General features: G+C 43.9%; 1 long non-coding RNA gene across 1 annotated transcript; it reads left to right on the plus strand.

Moving 5' to 3' along the window:
• The first annotated feature begins 207 nt into the window (after positions 1-207).
• On the plus strand, positions 208-13,079 carry LOC116750818. The gene is made up of 3 exons (XR_004349107.1): positions 208-1,418; positions 5,452-5,562; positions 13,031-13,079. It is a non-coding gene; the product is annotated as an uncharacterized LOC116750818 (long non-coding RNA).
• Positions 13,080-17,622: the final 4,543 nt, after the last annotated feature.

Raw genomic sequence — 17,622 nt, forward strand, 5'->3', positions numbered from 1 at the left:
CCTGGTGGCGCAGTGGTTGAGAGTCCGCTTGCCGACGCAGGGACACGGGTTCGTGCCCCGGTCAGGGAAGATCCCACATGCCGCGGAGCGGCTGGGCCCGTGAGCCATGGCCGCTGAGCCTGCGCGTCCGGAGCCTGTGCTCTGCAACTGGAGAGGCCACAACTGTGAGAGGCCCGCGTACCGCAAAAAAAAAAAAAAAAAAAAAAAGATCATTTCTATGTTATGTGTATTTTACCACAATGAATAAATTAAGGAATGAACAAACAAATAAAAGCAAGGGACCCCTCTGGCCCTTTCCCCCTCCCCTGGCTGCAGTGCAGACATGACAGCAAGAGCTGGGGCAGCCATTGCAGACCGTGCAGTGAAGCTGCGTATCAGGGATGGCAATGCAACTCTCATTCCTGATCCCGGGTCCCTAGACAGCCTTATGGGGCAGAGCCACCTCTCCAGCCCTCAGCTTCCTCCAGGCTGTTTTGTGAGAGAAAAATACACATCTGTCTTGCTCAACAACCTTGGGGTCTGCTTATTATAGCAGCTTAGATTGAACCCTGACTAGGGTCGCAAAGTTGCAGGAACGATATCTCTTTCACCAAATAGGGGAAATTCTAAGGTGGTGTCTTTACATGGGTGGCAGTAAGAGGTTGTTGATCTCCTCTGTTCCCTGCATTCCCCCTCCTCTTCACCACTAGTGGGAAGAGATCGCTCAGCTGAAGGACAGTTCAAGGTTAAACTATGAAAGGTGAACGGTATTAGTGGATGAAATGTTTGTTTCTCTGTGGGCGTGCCTCTCCACAGAACTTGACCTGAGCCACAAGGGACCATCAGCTGCATGAATTCCCTGCGGCCCTTGCAGTGCCATCAGTCATGGTACCAGCCGGTTGAAACCAGGACCTTGTAGGGCTAGCCAAGGAAGAGAAAAGGAAAGAGACAGGAAGACTAGGGGAGGGGAGCTCCTGGAAACCACCAGAGATTCACTGTAAATGGCTTAAAAATTCTGGCCCAGATTTCCTTAGCCGAGCCTGCTGTGAATGTGGTTGCCGACAGCTCACAACTGTTCCCAATCTAGAGAACTGCCCCCGGCCAATGGGAGCCTTCTCTCCCAGAGGATCACGCCCACCCCCAAGGGAACTCGCAGCCAAAGTCAAGCTGACACGGGCGTACAAAAGGCCAGTCTCCTTACTTCATGGAAGACCAGCCCAGCGGGACAATTAATGCGCCTGTGCTTCGTGGGATCGGGCTGACGCTGGTCTCCGGCTGAGACGGCATCCTCGCTTAGTGTCCCCGCACCACCTCCCATCTCCTTCTTTCCTCACACCTCTTCTCCTGAGAGCACTTCCTCAACATATCACAAGGACGAGAATCCCCCTTTAAGGCTGTTTCGGCGCATCCCAACCTAGGACAGACCTTTCCTCGGGCAAGTAAGTAACAATAGTATACTATGGATTGAAATCAATGTGTGATTTTTTTGTGATTGGCTACTAGTAGGAATGCATTCTTTCTAGGAATGTGCAGTACTGGGACTGGCCTCCAGACCTTTCAATGCATAGTGAGGGGTCATCCCATATTCACTCAGTTTCTCATTTAACAACGTTTATTGACCACCCATGATATGCAGAGAGTGTGGAGCAAGACCTGTTTCCTATGGTCAAGGAGTTTGTACTATAGTAAGGAAGACTTACATGTAACCACAAACTCTACTCCAAGATGGAATAAAATATGGACTACAACAAAGTCAAACACATACTTCTAGAGGCTAGAGAATGCTACATGGGGTGGTAGTGTTTTGGTAGCTAGAGATGCAGGGAAGGGCATTCCAGCAAAGGGAACAACATGTAAAAGACACACACTCTTGGGATGCATGCATTGTTCTCTGGCACACCTCCTCCGGTAAATGTGCTTCTCTCGGTTCCATCCTGTATGTGTTGAGTGGATTTGAGGGGGGTTTAACTCCAAGGGGGCAATATTATTTCCCTCATTTGTGTATTTCTGGAAGGAAGCGGATTATAGCCCCAAATATGGATAATACAACCATTGTTACCTACGGCAGTCACCACCGGACCGCTAATGGTAAATGGCTGTAAGGATGACAAGAGCCCCTGCAGGCCTCTTTAGCCTTAAGTTGGCCCCGTCTTTAGGCAGGAAAAGCCCAGTCCAGTGTGTACGATAAAGAACCTCCCTCCAGGTCATCACTACCTCTGAGCCCCAAACCTGCCTCCAAGCCTACCGGCTATGACCCTTCTGATAGCAGGCTCACTGCTGCATTCCACTTCACAGCCTGAGGCCTGAACCGTTTTGCTGCAGGGACAGAGCCTCTTTTATTCATTGTTCTATCTGTATGGGCACTAAGATGATGCTTTGCAATCCATGTTTGTAAAATGAAATTTGACCTACCTGTTTTGCCAGTCTCTTTCCAGAGAGAATGGATCCAAGCCAAGTGAGAAACTTTTTTTTTTTTTTTTTTTTTTGCGGTACGCAGGCCTCTCACTGTTGTGGCCTCTCCCGTTGCGGAGCACAGGCTCCAGACGCGCAGGCTCAGCGGCCATGGCTCACGGGCCTAGCCGCTCCACGGCATGTGGGATCTTCCCGGACCGGGGCACGAACCCGTATCCCCTGCATCGGCAGGCGGACTCTCAACCACTACACCACCAGGGAAGCCTGAGAAACATTTTTAAAGCAGATGGACAGAATACCTGAGTCAACTGCAGGCCATGTGACTTCCCCCTAGAGATGCAAAAAAGCAACAGCAATTCACTTAGAGGGACACTCCTAGTGGGCTTCCTTCAGAGGGGTCTGTGTGCCTGACCTGACTATCCACCTCTTGGTGGGTTTTTATGTGATCTTTCCTTGTATCTTTTTCTGCTTTGCTACTTTTTCCATGCCTTTCAATCACTTCCTGACCTGACTTTCCTCATTGTATCAGACTCCCAATCGTCTGTTTCTTTATTCCCCCCTCCGGTCTGACTTTCTTCCTGAGTTAACTATAATTAACTAGATCTACACCTACACATAAAATTTGTTTATAAAGTTTATGTTTTCCGTTCTTTTTTTTCTCTTTTTAAATTGAGGTGTAACTGACACAGAACATTATATTAGTTTCAGGTGTACAACATAACTTGATATTTGCATGTATTGCACAATGATCACCACAGTAAGTCTAGTTAACGTCTGTTGTCAGACATAGTTAGAATGTTTTTCTTGTGAATTTTAAGATCTACTCTCTTAGCAACTTCCAAATGTGCAGTACAGTATTAGTAACCATCGTCACTCTTCTTTCTTTTTCTTAAACATCTTTATTAAATAGAGTATAATTGCTTTACAATGGTGTGTTAGTTTCTGCTTTATAACAAAGTGAATCAGCTATACATATACATATATCCCCATATCCCCTCCCTCTTGCGTCTCCCTCCCACCCTCCCCATCCCACCCCTCTAGGTGGTCACAAAGCACCGAGCTGATCTCCCTGTGCTATGTGGCTGCTTCCCACTAGCTAGCTATTTTACATTTGGTAGTGTATATATGTCCACGCCACTCTCTTACTTCGTCCCAGCTTACCCTTCCCCCTTCCCGTGTCCGCAAGTCCATTCTGATGTCTGTGTCTTTATTCCTGTCCTGCACCTAGGTTCTTCAGAACCTTTTTTTTTAGATTCCATATATATGTGTTAGCATACGGTATTTGTTTTTCTCTTTCTGACTTACTTCACTCTGTATGACAGACTCTAGGTCGATCCACCTCACTCCAAAAACTCAATTTTGTTTCTTTTTATGGCTGAGTAATATTCCATTGCAAATATGTGCCACATCTTCTTTATCCATTCATCTGTCAGTGGACACTTAGGTTGCTTCCATGTCCTGGCTATTGTAAATAGAGCTGCAGTGAACATTGTGGTACATGACTCTTTCTGAATTATGGTTTTCTTAGGGTATATGCCCAGTAGTGGAATTGCTGGGTGGTATGGTAGTTCTATTTTTAGTTCTTTAAGGAACCTCCATACTGTTCTCCATAGTGGCTGTATCAATTTACATTCCCACCAACAGTGCAACAGGGTTCCCTTTCCTCCACACCCTCTCCAGCATTTATTGTTTGTAGATTTTTTGGTGATGCCCATTCTGACTCGTGTGAGGTGATACCTCATTGTAGTTTTGATTTGCATTTCTCTAATGATTAGTGATGTTGAGCATCCTTTCATGTGTTTGTTGGCAATCTGTATATCTTCTTTGGAGAAATGTCTATTTAGGTCTTCTGCCCATTTTTGGATTGGGTTGTTTGTTTTTTTGATATTGAGCTGCATGAGCTGCTTGTCAATTTTGGAGATTAATCCTTTGTCAGTTGCTTCATTTGCAAATATTCTCTCCCATTCTGAGGGTTGTCTTTTTGTCTTGTTTATGGTTTCCTTTGCTGTGCAAAAGCTTTTAAGTTTCGTTAGGTCCCATTTGTTTATTTTTGTTTTTATTTCCATTTCTCTAGGAGAAGGGTCAAAAAGGATCTTGCTGTGATTTATGTCAGGTCACTCTTATTTCTAAAGATATGAAAGTAGAATGTGTAGTGGGTAAACTGGCTGGGTGGCCTTGGTATCTACCCAGGACTTCAAAACACCCACACGTCTTTGCCCCCTCTTTCTCTCCCTCCATCTCAGAGAAGTCTCTTCTTGCTAAACTGCCCTCCACGTGGGTTATGATCTCATTCTTAACCGTTGGCTTTCTTAACTATCCCACTTCCTCTGTCCCAGTCTCTCCACTCGGCCTCTGGGCATACTCAGGTCTCCAGACACTGAAACCCTCTCCTCCTTTCTCCGACTTCATGCCCTCTACCACAAGCAGCACGGTGTTGCACCCACCTTCTTGAAGAATCCTTTGCACCTTGTGTCCCCATTTCCCTCCTTCCTGGGCAATCTCTACGCGCTTCAACTTACCCCCCAGCCCTTACCTAAGGAAATTACTAAGGCCCTGAGCCCCAAGCCCACCCAGCAGCCCCAATCCAGTGAACTATTTTCAGCCCTTAACCTCAGAAACGCTCATGTAACATTTCCCACGTTTATCACATGTTCCCCCCATCAGACTCCTCCCTTCCCTGGCTCCGCCCCCTACTTGCTGAAGGTGGGCCTTCCTAAGGGAGAACTTCCAGATTTCCTACCCTTCCCTCACCAGCTCCAAGACCTCACCTGCCCAAGGCTCTGGGCACTGTCTCAGGCTACTGGTGATTTTGAGGTCTGAAGAGAGACATTTTAATGCCAAAATGTAACCTTTTGTAAGGGGTGTGTAGCCTTTTGTAAGGTGCCTGCGTAAGCCTGCTTTTCAGTTTAGCAAACATTGCCACCTGCGTCTTGTTTTCCCTGAGACTTGGTTTGGCTGGCAGGATTCAGCTGGGGAACGCCTGTGCAGGCTCAGAGAAGGGTTCAACAGTGCGGGGGAAGGGAGGGTAACTAGTCATCCATTCACCTCCCTCCTACCAAGGGCAGCAGAGAAGTGGCCCCTGCCTGGGTGTCCCTGACACAACTGTTTCGAGACCCTCCCTGCCCCAGCAAGCTACCAAGAGAGCCGGAAAGCCACCAGAGCTGCAATCAGGTATTTGTAACGCTCTTCGTTTCCGGGATTCTGTTCAAAAACAAGCACTTAGAAGAACTTGGAGAAAATTATGACTCTAGCCATGTCTTCATAAGTGTCCTCTAAAGAAGAATTTGTAGACTTTGGGGCAAGCCATAACACCTCAACATTAACTTTTCTTCCCACAGTAGTAATAATAGCTATTATTATTATTATTGAAAGTTGGTGGGAAATGTAGAAAAGTCATAAAAGTTGAAAGCACAATGAAACTCTATATGCCCTTCATCTTTTCAACATGTATTAACATCTGTCAGGTTTGTTTCATCTCTCTGTGTGTATTTGTGTACATGTTTTTGTTCTTATTGAACCATTTGAAATAAGTTGCAGACATCATGACATTTCAATCCTAAATACTTCAGCATGCATCTCCTTAGAGTAAGGACATGATTCTACCCAACCAAAATAACATTATCACACCTGAGACTATCAACAATCGTTCTGTAATATCATCTAATAGCCAGACCATATTCACAATTGCCCAGTCATCTTAAAAATCTTTTATAGGTGTGTTTTCACCAAATCAGGATCCAGCTGGAATTCACACAGTGCATTTGGTTATTATTTTTCTTTAGTCTATTAGACTTTTTTTAACTGAACTAAAATTAACATTCATTTTTATGCACCCATTTTAAATGTACAGTTTCAGTTTAATATACACGTGTGTATGTACACATTTATATGTACTCTTAAAACAACCGCCACAATCAAGATATAGAAAATGTTCCCTCATGCCACCTTTGCAACCAATCACCCCTTCAACTCCTGCCCCAGGCGACCACTGGTCTGATTTTTATCACTATGGATAGTTTTGGCTGGTCAAGAACTTCATAAATCCAAGAATACAGTTTATTTCTTTTGTGTCTGGTTTCTTTTGATCAGTATATATTTTTTAATGAATGGATTTATTCATTTTTGGCCGTGTTGGGTCTTCGCTGCTGTGCACAGGCCCTCTCCAGTTGCATCGATCGGGGGCCACTCTTCACTGTGGTGTGCGGGCCTCTCGCTGCAGTGGCCTCTCCTGTTGCAGAGCATGGACTCCAGGCGCGCGGGCCTCAGTAGTTGTGGCATGTGCACTCAGTAGTTGTGGCTTGCGGGCTCCAGAGCGCAGGCTCAGCAGCTGTGGCACACCTGCCCAGTTGCTCCACAGCATGTGGGATCCTCCTGGACCAGGGCCCCAACCTGTTTCCCCCACACTGGCAGGCAGACTCCCAACCACTGTGCCCCCAGGGAAGCCCTGACCAGCATTTTTTTTTTAATATCTTTATCAGAGTATAATTGCTTTACAATGGTGTGTTAGTTTCTGCTTTATAACAAAGTGAATCAGCTATACATATACATATATCCCCATATCCCCTCCCTCTTGCGTCTCCCTCCCACCCTCCCTATCCCACCCCTCTAGGTGGTCACAAAGCACCGAGCTGATTTCCCTGTGCTATGTGGCTGCTTCCCACTAGCTAGCTATTTTACGTTTGGTAGTGTATATATGTCCACGCCACTCTCTCACTTCATCCAAGCTTACCCTTCCCCCTTCCCATGTCCTCAAGTCCATTCTCTATGTCTTTATTCCTGTCCTGCACCTAGGTTCTTCAGAACCTTTTTTTTTTTGATTCCATATATATGTGTTAGCATACGGTATTTGTTTTTCTCTTTCTGACTTACTTCACTCTGTATGACAGACTCTAGATCCATCCACCTCACTACCAATAACTCAATTTCGTTTCTTTTTATGGCTAAGTAATATTCCATTGTATATATGTGCCACATCTTCTTTATCCATTCATCTGCCAATGGACACTTAGGTTGCTTCCATGTCCTGGCTATTGTAAATAGATCTGCAGGTACATGACTTTTTTGAACTATGGTTTTCTTAGGGTATATGCCCAGTAGTGGGATTGCTGGGTGGTATGGTAGTTCTATTTTTAGTTCTTTAAGGAACCTCCATACTGTTCTCCATAGCAGCTGTATCAATTTACATTCCCACCAACAGTGCAAGAGGGTTCCCTTTTCTTCACACCCTCTCTAGAATTTGTTGTTTGTAGATTTTTTGATGATGCCCATTCTGACTGGTGTGAGGTGATACTTTATTGTAGTTTTGATTTGCATTTCTCTAATGATTAGTGATGCTGAGCATTCTTTCATGTGTTTGTTGGCAATCTGTATGTCTTTTTTGGAGAAATGTCTATTTAGGTCTTCTGCCCATTTTTGGGTTGGGTTGTTTGTTTTTTTGATATTGAGCTGCATGAGCTGCTTGTCAATTTTGGAGATTAATCCTTTGTCAGTTGCTTCATTTGCAAATATTCTCTCCCATTCTGAGGGTTGTCTTTTTGTCTTTTTTATGGTTTCTTTTGCTGTGCAAAAGCTTTTCAGTTTCATTATGTCTCATTTATTTATTTTTATTTCCATTTCTCTAGGAGGTGGGTCAAAAAAGATCTTGCTGTGATTTGTCAAAGAGTGTTCTGCCTATGTTTTCCTCTAAGAGTTTGATAGTGTCTGGTCTTACATTTAGGTCTTTAATCCATTTTGAGTTTCTTTTTGTGTATGGTGTTAGGGAGTGTTCCAATTTCATTCTTTTACATTTAGCTGTCCAGTTTTCCCAGCACCACTTATTGAAGATGCTGTCTTTTCTCCATTGTATATTCTTGCCTCCTTTATCAAAAATAAGGTGACCTTATGTGCATGGGTTTATCTCTGGGCTTTCTATCCTGTTCCATTGATCTGTATTTCTGTTTTTGTGCCAGTACCATATTGTCTTGATTACTGTAGCTTTGTAGTATAGTCTGAAGTCCAGGAGCCTGATTCCTCCAGCTCCGTTTTTCTTTCTCAAGATTGCTTTGGCTATTCGGGGTCTTTTGTGTTTCCATACAAATTGTGGAATTTTTTGTTCTAGTTCTGTGAAAAATGCCATTGGTAGTTTGATAGGGATTGCACTGAATCTGTAGATTGCTTTGGGTCATATAGTCATTTTCACAATGTTGATTCTTCCAATCCAAGAACATGATATATCTCTCCATCTATTTGTATCATCTTTAATTTCTTTCATCAGTGTCTTATAGTTTTCTGCATACAGGTCTTTTGTCTCATTAGGTAGGTTTATTCCTAGGTATTTTATTCTTTTTGTTGCAATGGTAAATGGGAGAGTTTCCTTAATTTCTCTTTCAGATTTTACATCATTAGTGTATAGGAATGCAAGAGATTTCTGTGCATTAATTTTGATTCCTGTTACTTTACCAAATTCATTTTTTTTTTTTTTTGAAGATGTTGGGGGTAGGAGTTTATTAATTTATTTATTTATGGCTGTATTGGGTCTTCATTTCTGTGCGAGGGCTTTCTCTAGTTGTGGCAAGCGGGGCCTACTCTTCATTGCGCTGCGCGGGCCTCTCACTATTGCGGCCTCTCTTGTTGTGGAGCACAGGCTCCAGACGTGCAGGCTCAGTAGTTGTGGCTCACAGGCCTAGTTGCTCCACGGCATGTGGGATCTTCCCAGACCAGGGCTCGAACCTGTGTCCCCTGCATTAGCAGGCAGACTCTCAACCACTGCGCCACCAGGGAAGCCCTACCAAAATCATTGATTAGCTCTAGTAGTTTTCTCATAGACTCTTTAGGATTCTCTATGTATAGTATGATGTCGTCTTCAAACAGTGACAGCTTTACTTCTTTTTTGGATTTGGATTCCTTTTATTTCTTTTTCTTCCCTGATTGCTGTGGCTAAAACTTCCAAAACTATGTTGAATAACAGTGGTAAGAGTGGGCAACCTTGTCTTGTTCATGATCTTAGTGGAACTGGTTTCAGTTTTTCACCATTGAGAACAATGTTGGCTGTGGGTTTGTCATATATGGCCTTTATTATGTTGAGATAGGTTCCCTCTATGCCTACTTTCTGGAGAGTTTTTATCATAAATGGGTGTTGAATTTTGTCAAAAGGTTTTCCTGCATCTATTGAGATGATCATATGGTTTTTATTCTTCAATTTGTTAATATGGTGTATCGGGCTTCCCTGGTGGCGCAGTGGTTGAGAGTCTGCCTGCCAATGCAGGGGACACGGGTTCAAGCCCTGGTCTGGGAAGATCCCACGTGCCACGGAGCAGCTGGGCCCGTGAGCTACAAATACTGAGCTCTGCGCGTCTGGAGCCTGTGCTCCGCAGCAAGAGAGGCCGCGACAGTGAGAGGCCCGCGCACCGCGATGAAGAGTGGCCCCCGCTTGCCACAACTAGAGAAAGCCCTCGCACAGAAACGAAGACCCAACACAGCCAAAAATAAATAAATGAATAAATAAATTTATAAAAAAAAAAAAAAAAAAAAATATGGTGTATCACATTGATTGCTTTGAGTATATTGAAGAATCCTTGCATTCCTGGGATAAACTCCACTTGATCATGGTGTATGATCCTTTTAATGTGCTGTTGGATTCTGTTTGCTAGTATTTTGTTGAGAATTTTTGCGTCTATGTTCATCAGTGATATTGGCCTGTAGTTTTCTTTCTTTGTGAACATCTTTGTCTGGTTTTGGTATCAGGGTGATGGTGGCCTCATAGAATGAGTTTGGGAATATTCCTCCCTCTGCTATATTTTGGAAGAGTTTGAGAAGGATAGGTGTTAGCTCTTCTCTAAACGTTTGACAGAATTCACCTGTGAAGCCATCTGGTCCTGGGCTTTTGTTTGTTGGAAAATTTTAAATCACAGTCTGAATTTCAGTGCTTGTGATTGGTCTGTTTATATTTTCTATTTCTTCCTGATTCAGTGTCAGAAGGTTGTGCTTTTCTAAGAATTTGTCCATTTCTTCCAGGTTGTCCATTTTATTGGCATAGAGTTGCTTGTAGTAATCTCTCATGATCTTTTGTATTTCTGCAGTGTCAGTTGTTACTTCTGCTTTTTCATTTCTAACTCTATTGATGTGAGTCTTCTCCCTTTTTTTCATGATTAGTCTGGCTAATGAATTATTAATTTTGTTTATCTTCTCAAAGAACCAGCTTTTAGTTTTATTGATCTTTGCTATTGTTTCCTTCATTTCTTTTTCATTTATTTCTGATCTGATCTTTATGATTTCTTTCCTTCTCCTAACTGGGGTTTTTTTTTTCGTCTTTCTCGAATTGTAAGGTAAGGTTGTTTATTTGAGATGTTTCTTGTTTCTTCAGGTAGGATTGTATTGCTATAAACTTCCCTCTTAGAACTGCTTTTGCTGCATCCCATAGGCCTTGGGTCGTTGTGTTTTCATTGTCATTTGTTTCTAGGTATTTTTTAATTTCCTCTTTGATTTCTTCAGTGATCTCTTGGTTATTAAGTAGTGTATTGTTTAGCCTCCATGTATTTGTAGTTTTTACAGTTTTCCTGTAATTGATATCTAGTCTCATAGCATTGTGGTCAGAAAAGATACTTGATATGATTTTAATTTTCTTAAATTCACCAAGGCTTGATTTGTGACCCAAGGTATGATCTATCCTGGAGAACGTTCCATGAGCACTTGAGAAGAAAGTGTATTCTGTTGTTTTTGGATGGAATGTCCTATAAATATCAATTAAGTACATCTTGTTTAATGTATCATTTAAAGCTTGTGTTTCCTTATTTATTTTCATTTTGGATGATCTGTCCATTGATGAAAGTGGGGTGTTAAAGTCCCCCACTATTATTGTGCTTCTGTCATTTTCCCCTTATGGCTGTCAGCATTTGCCTTAGGTATTGAGGTACTCCTATGTTGGGTGCATAAATATTTACAATTGTTATATCTTCTTCTTAGATTGATCCCTTGATCATTATGTAGTGTCCTTCTTTGTCTCTTGTAATAGTCTTTATTTTAAAGTCTGTTGTCTGATATGAGAATTGCTACTCCAGCTTTCTTTTGATTTCCATTTGCATGGAATATCTTTTTCCATCCCCTCACTTTCAGTCTGTATGTGTCCCTAGGTCTGAAGTGGGTCTCTTGTAGACAGCATATCTACGGGTCTTGTTTTTGTATCCATTCAGCTAATCTATGTCTTTTGGTTGGAGCACTTAATCCATTTACATTTAAGGTAATTATCGATATGTATGTTCCTATTATCATTTTCTTAATTATATTGAGTTTATTATTGTAGGTCTTTTCCTTCTCTTTTGTTTCCTGCTTAGAGAAGTTCCTTTAGCATTTGTTGTAAAGCTGGTTTGGTGGTGCTGAATTCTCTTAGCTTTTGCTTGTCTGTAAAGGTTTTAATTCCTCTGTTGAATCTGAATGAGATTCTTGCTGGGTAGAGTAATCTTGGTTGTAGGTTCTTCCTTTTCATCACTTTAAATATGTCCTGCCACTCCCTTCTGGCTTGCAGAGTTTCTGCTGAAAGATCAGCTGTTAACCTTATGGGGATTCCCTTGTATGTTATTTGTTGTTTTTCCCTTGCTGTTTTTAATATTTTTTCTTTGTATTTAATTCTTGATAGTTTGATTAATATGTGTCTTGGTGTGTTTCTCCTTGGATTTATCCTGTATGGGACTCTCTGTGCTTCCTGGACTTGATTAACTATTTCCTTTCCCATATTAAGGAAGTTTTCAACTATAATCTCTTCAAATATTTTCTCAGTCCCTTTCTTTTTCTCTTCTTCTTCTGAGACCCCTATAATTCGAATGTTGGTGCATTTAATGTGGTCACAGAGGTCTCTGAGACTGTCCTCAATTCTTTTCATTCTTTTTTCTTATTGTGTTCTGCAGTAGTCATTTGCAGTATTTTATCTTCCATGTTACGTATCCGTTCTTCTGCTTCAGTTATTCTGCTATTGATTCCTTCTAGAGAATTTTTAATTTCATTTACTGTGTTGTTCATCATTGCTTGTTTGCTCTTTTGTTCTTCTAGGTCCTTGTTAAATGTTTCTTGTATTTTCTCCATTCTATTTCCAAGATTTTGGATCATCTTTACTATCATTACTCTGAATTCTTTTTCAGGTAGACTGCCTATTTTCTCTTCATTTGCTTGGTCTGGTGGGTTTTTACCATGCTCCTTCATCTGCTGTGTGTTTCTCTGTCTTCTCATTTTGCTTAACTTACTGTGTTTGGGTTCTCCATTTCACAGGCTACAGGTTCGTAGTTCCTGTTGTTTTTGATGTCTGCCCCCGGTGGCTAAGGTTGTTTCAGTGGGTTGTGTAGGCTTCCTGGTGGAGGGGACTAGTGCCTGTGTTCTGGTGGATGAGGCTGGATTTTTCTGGTGGGTAAGTCTGCGTCCAGTGGTGTGTTTTGGGGTGTCTGTGACCTTATGATGATTTTAGGCAGCCTCTCTGCTAAGGGGTGGGGTTGTCTTCCTGTCTTGCTAGTTGTTTGGCATAGGGTGTACAGCACTGTAGCTTGCTGGTCGTTGAGTGGAGCTGGGTCTTAGCGTTGAGATGGAGATGTCTGGGAGAGCTTTCGCCTTTTGATATTACATAGAGCTGGGAGGTCTCTGGTGGACCAATGTCCTGAACTCGGCTCTCTCTCCTCAGAGGCACAGACCTGACATCCGGCTGGAGCACCAAGACCCTGTCAGCCACATGGCTCAGAAGAAAAGGGAGAAAAAATGAAGAAAGAAAGAAAAAATAAAATAAAGTTATTAAAATAAAAAATAATTATTAAAAAAAGTTATAAAAAAAGAAAGAAAGGAGAGAGCAACCAAACCAAAAAACAAATCCACCAATGATAACAAGTGCTAAAAAGTATACTAAAAAGAAAAACCAAAAAAACAAACAAAAAAGGAAAGAACATTAGGACAAATGGTAAAAGCAAAGGTATACAGACAAAATCACACACAGGGGCTTCCCTGGTGGCACAGTGGTTAAGAATCCGCCTGCCAATGCAGGAGACACGGGTTCTAATCCTGGTCCGGGAAGATCCCACATGCCACGGAGCAACTAAGCCCGTGTGCCACAACTACTGAGCCTGCGCTCTAGATCCCACAAGCCACAACTACTGAGCCCATGTGCCACAACTACTGAAGCCTGTGTGCCTAGAGCCCGTGCTCTACAACAAGAGAAGCCACTGCAACGAGAAGCCCATACACTGCAACGAAGAGTAGCCCCCGCTCACGGCAACTAGAGAAAAGCCCGTGCGCAGCAACGCGGCCAAAATAAATTTAAAAAAGATCACACACAGAAGCATACACATACACACTCACAAAAAGGGAAAAAGGAAAAAAATATGTATCATTGCTCCCAAAGTCCACCACCTCAATTTGGGATGATTAGTTGTCTATTCAGGTATTCCACAGATGCAGGGTACATGAAGTTGATTGTGCAGATTTAATCCGCTGCTCCTGGGGCTGCTGGGAGAGATTTCCCTTTCTCTTCTTTGTTCGCACAGCTCCTGGGGTTCAGCTTTGGATTTGGCCCCGCCTCTGCGTGTACATCGCCTGAGGGTGTCTGTTCCCGCTCAGACAGGACGGGGTTAAAGGAGCAGCTGATTCGGGGGCTCTGGCTCACTCAGGCCAGGGGGAGGGAGGGGTACGGATGCGGGGTGAGCCTGCGGTGGCAGAGGCCGATGTGACGTTGCACCAGCCTGAGGCGCGCCGTGTGTTCTCACGGAGAAGTTGTCCCTGGATCCCGGGAACCTGTCAGTGGCGGGCTGCACAGGCTCCCTGGAAGGGAGGTGTGGACAGTGATCTGTGCTCACACACAGGCTTCTTGGTGGTTGCAGCAGCAGCCTTAGCGTCTCATGCCCGTCTATGGGGTCCGCGCTGATAGCCGCGGCTCACGCCCGTCTCTGGAGCTCCTTTAGGCGGTGCTCTGAATCTCCTCTCCTCGTGCCCCCCGAGACAATGGTCTCTTACCTCTTAGGCGGGTCCAGACTTTCTCCCGGACTTCCTGCTGGCTAGCTGTGGTGCACTAGTCCCCTTCAGGCTGTGTTCACACCGTCAGTCCTCTCCCTGGGGTCCGACCTAAGCCCGAGCCTCAGCTCGCAGCTCCCGCCCGCCCCGGCGGGTGAGCAGACAAGGCCCTCGGGCTGGTGAGTGCCGGTCGGCACCGATCCTCTGTGCGGGAATCTCTCAGCTTCGCCCTCTGCACCCCTGTTGCTGCGCTCTCCTCTGCGGCTCCAAAGCTTTCCCGCTCCGTCCCCTGCAGTCTCCGCCCGCGAAGCGCCTTCCTAGTGTGTGGAGACCTTTCCTCCTTCACGGCTCCCTCCTGCTGGTGCAGGTCCCGTCCCTATTCTTTTGTCTCTGTTTTTTCTTTTTTCTTTTGCCCTACTCAGGTACGTGGGGAGTTTCTTGCCTTTTGGGAGGTCTGAGGTCTTCTGCCAGCATTCAGTAGGTGTTCTGTAGGAGTTGTTCCACATGTTGATGTATTTCTGATGTATCTGTGGGGAGGAGGGTGATCTCCGCCTCTTACTCTTCTGCCATCTTGAAGGTTTCCCCCTGATCAGCATATTTTTGAGATTCATTTGTCTTTTTGCATATATGAGTAGTTTGTTCCTTTTTATTGATGAGTAATATTCCATTGTATGAATATACCAGTTTGTTTATCCATTCACCCACTGATGAACTGGATTGTTTCCAGTTTTAAGCTATTGTGATTCAAGCTACTATGAACATTCATATACAACTCTTTTTGTGGACATATGTTTTCATTTCTGTTGGGTAAAAATCTAGATGTAAAATTGCTGCGTCATACAGTCAGTATATGTGTAACTTTGGAAAACAGTTTGGCAGTTTGTTATAAAGTGTTTATAACATTTTACATTCTTATGAGGAATATATGAGTAATTTCTCCATATCCTCACCAGTGCTTAATATTATCAATCTTTTTACTTTTTTCCATTTTACTGGGTGTGTAGTGACAGTAAAAATGGTGTTTACTTAGGAACATATATTAGTATATAAATAAATAAATAGATATATAAAATACTATATATTAGTATATATAATATATATTATATGCTATATATTAGTATATATTGTAATATATTAGCATACTATATACCATATATTAGCATACGTATTATATGTAAATATAGATTGTATATATGTATGTACATAGATATATATGTAGATATATATGTGTATATATGTATATATATACACGTGTATGTATATATACATATATATACATATATATACAAATATATATCAACAAAGAAACACTGGAAATATATACCTGAACCTAATCAAAATAATGATGACCTAGAAGGGGTGGATGGAACAGGGTAGATAAGAAAGGGGTAGAACCAAGACTTTTTTAGCACATCGTTTCAAATAGTATATGTTTTATGTGTTCAAAAATTAAATTAAAATTAATCTTAATACTGAATATTAACGGGAATAAATGACCCTAATTGTATATCAAATCAGTAACATAAAAGCAAAGAAAACTATCTAAATGACTTTCAACACAGTACTTTAAGTTTACATATGTGCTTAAGTGAGATATATTTTAAGGATCTAAAAACTTCAAAAAATCTTTTACTTTACTTAGTAGTTTTTGTTTTTGTTTTTTTTGTGGTACACCGGCCTCTCACTGTTGTGGCCTCTCCAGTTGCAGAGCACAGGCTCCAGACGCGCAGGCTCAGCGGCCATGGCTCACAGGCCCAGCTGCTCTGCGGCATGTGGGATCTTCCCGGACCGGGGCACGAACCCGTGTCCCCTGCATCGGCAGGCGGACTCTCAACCACTGCGCCACCAGGGAAGCCCTACTTAGTAGTTTTAATGGTAGTAGTATTGAATTATAATTCAAACAGAGAAAGAATTCCAAAGCCAGCAACCTACTATGGAAAGAGGAGACCCTTATAGAAGCTGGACTGCAATTCTGGCTTTTTTCCAGAGCAGAAGGGCACCCCAGAGATGCGCTAGGACAGGAGCAGTGCAGCGACCTGCCCAAGGCCACACACGTCTAACCAGGTGTGAAGTTCCCGCCCTAGCACACAGCCATGAAGGACACAGACCCTTTGAAGGACATCAGGCTCTGTCAGATTCCACCCGTGGATTGCAAACAACTGTTAGTGTTCATGGAGTGGCAGCGGGAAAGCAGCTCAGCCTGGTCTGGCACCTGCAGAGCTGTGCTCTGGTTCCCACCCTGCAGACTCCTATGGGATAACTCCAGCTGGACAAAAAGGGCTGAGAGAGCAGGGCTTCAGGGCCTGAGGAAGGAAATCTTGGAGCAACTTAGCACCTAAAGGCCCGAAGGAAGGCAGGAGCACCAGAGAGTGTCTGGTGGGGCCTGGGAGACCTGACAGATGGGGAAGTGATTACTTCCTACATGCGGTCTGGGCCACCAGGAGGACCCTGAGCTTGAGGAAGAATCATAGCCCTTGTAGAGACCAGGACCTCCCCAAGCCTCTCCATCCTGTGGAAGAGACAGGCCTCTGCCTTTGTGAAAACTCCTAATAAATAAGCCATTTGGCCACCCAGCACCTGTAGGCAGGACTCCTCACTCATTCAGAGGCCTTTAAGGAAATGTCTTACGAGTGATTTGGCACAGGACAGCAGTGGTGGCTCATCCACGCCCACCAAACTGGCCTACCCAGCTTCCGCACCTTCAGGCCTGAGCGGCCTCCAGGAGAACATGCAGAGCAGTTAAATCACCGCCTAACTAACTGCCTTCCTCATCAGGTTGCTGTCTGCCACCCTGCCCCATCCGGGAGTGAGGGCATGAAGTCACCCTGCACTCCCAGCATTGGCTACACCCAACCAGAGGGCTGGGCACCCTGCTGAGTGAAGCAAGACACAGAGAGCCTCTCCAAGCAGTCCCATGCTTCGCTCAGCAAGAATCTCCGCCCCACCCCCACCCCCGCCAAAGCATTCCCTACTAGCGGCGAAAGCTGCATCCATATCATCCCCTTTGTTCCTGTTGGGGTACTCAGATTGGTGGCAGCATGCATGATACTCCAGGAATTCCAGGTATGCAATACCCCAGGAGGGCTCATGGCATGAAGCAGCCCAACCATGCATGGTTGCCCACTAACAGTGAGAGGACATTTCACCCCTCCAGCCCACTCACCACCCTCTCAGTGTGCTTCCCGACCTCTCTTTCCTTTGGAGAAGCTTCTACACCAGAGGCTCAGGGATCTGCGTTTCCTGTGTCCAGGGTGGCAGCTGGCAGAGCCCAGCCCA

The sequence above is a fragment of the Phocoena sinus genome, chromosome 3, assembly GCF_008692025.1.
Source record: "Phocoena sinus isolate mPhoSin1 chromosome 3, mPhoSin1.pri, whole genome shotgun sequence".
Taxonomy (NCBI): Eukaryota; Metazoa; Chordata; class Mammalia; order Artiodactyla; family Phocoenidae; genus Phocoena; species Phocoena sinus.